This window comes from Sinocyclocheilus rhinocerous, unplaced genomic scaffold (genome assembly GCF_001515625.1).
Source record: "Sinocyclocheilus rhinocerous isolate Xijiao unplaced genomic scaffold, SAMN03320098_v1.1 scaffold241, whole genome shotgun sequence".
In the NCBI taxonomy this organism is placed as follows: Eukaryota; Metazoa; Chordata; class Actinopteri; order Cypriniformes; family Cyprinidae; genus Sinocyclocheilus; species Sinocyclocheilus rhinocerous.
In genome coordinates this window covers 635839-637555 of record NW_015659312.1, presented here as the reverse complement: position 1 = coordinate 637555, position 1717 = coordinate 635839, and positions in this window count along the sequence as shown.

Below are 1717 nucleotides of genomic sequence, written 5' to 3'. Positions count from 1 at the left end.
CTTGTACACTCTAAAAAATGCTGGGTTAAAAAGGGACAAACCCAGCTATTGGGTTGTTTTGACCCAGCGGTTGGGTTCAAAACAACCCAATAGCTGGGTTTGTCCCTTTTTAACCCAGCATTTTTTAGAGTGTACAAGAGCACTCCATTAAATGTTTAACCTTTTTGTGCTTTACAAAAAGGAGTCAAAATCCACACCCTATAGACACACACAGAGTATAGTATCACTGATTCGTGCCAATCTGTGGAAAATTATTGCTTAATATAAACTGTCGCACTATTGCTATTTACATATCACTGAAACTATATTTAAAAGGAAGGGCCGGGTTTGTCAGAGTGTAATGCCTCTGGCAAATTTTCAAGAATGACTTTTTTTTTTTTTTGTATTTATCACTTAACAAATTAAACAATCTAAATGTAAATACAATTTGAAGCCAGCTGAAGACATTGCCGCATTTAGACACAATACTGACACAACTTGCTATAAACAGTTCTGTTACATTTATATTACTCAGAGAGTCTTATGGGCCATGGGTGCCTTTTTCAAATTTAATTACGTCTTAAGAGATGTAAGCAGGTAGACCGTTTTTACAGTTCAGTTTGACATTATTACAAGTCTTGAGCTCGAAGGTTTTGAAACTACAAGGTGCTTATAATTTGATGCTGATATGTCTGTAAATATCTACTTTTAATAGTTATTAGTTTACTACAAAATCAAGGTAACAGTGATGCCATTTTAAAATCATCCTCTAAAAAACAAGGGATTAAGTATGTCCTCGAAAACTTTACTCTTTGAAAGAATGACAAAGTGACATTGATTTATGAAGTTTTATTGATTTATAGAATAGTTCAACTCAACTCAACTCAACTCACTTTTATTGTCACTGCAGCATTTACAAGTAAATGATGTGTGACATTGCACATATGAGAACAATACAATTAACAATTCATTGTCGTTAAAAGAGAAAACCTGATAACAGGGGCGTGATGCATTGTTATATACACAGTCATATGAGAGACACAAACGGCAAATGTTACTTGGATTTTCTTTTATTTACTATTATGTTTATCTTATTTTATTTTTTGCAATATACAATTTAACAGAATTTATGCAATTTAACAACTAAACATACTAGAAGAATGACAAAGACATGTAAAGATATGGATACAAATGGAAACATTTAGATTTTTTTATCAGTATTATCTGGTCTTCCAGCGTATTACTAAATGTATTCCCTCTATAATATTTCTTTTGTTGCATATCTATGACTGTCCTTTAAAGCTGCTCATCAAATTCCAGCTCTCTTCTAGTTTTATTCCAGTTGTGTCTGGTCTGGACCACAAACTTGTTAAATATGTACTTTCAGTGTTCATCCAATAATTACAGTGTGAAACATCAAATTATAGGACTTTGAGATGGGATTCAGGTGAATGTTGACTATTACTCACATAGGAGTCTGATTACATCACTTGAGTCAGATTTCTTCCCTCTATTTTTATTTATAAGTTAAAATTATGTGTATTAATTGATTTAGTATAGTTGGATATTATGTAGTAAGTTCAGATCTATATGGTGACACTAATATTTATTTTCTTTACATTTTATTTTATTGTATAAGAATAATAATAATTGTTATAATAATAGTAATTTTTGTGATTATAACGAAAATGTTACTACTACTAGCCTATATTATAAAGCTGCCTTTACAGTAATATTC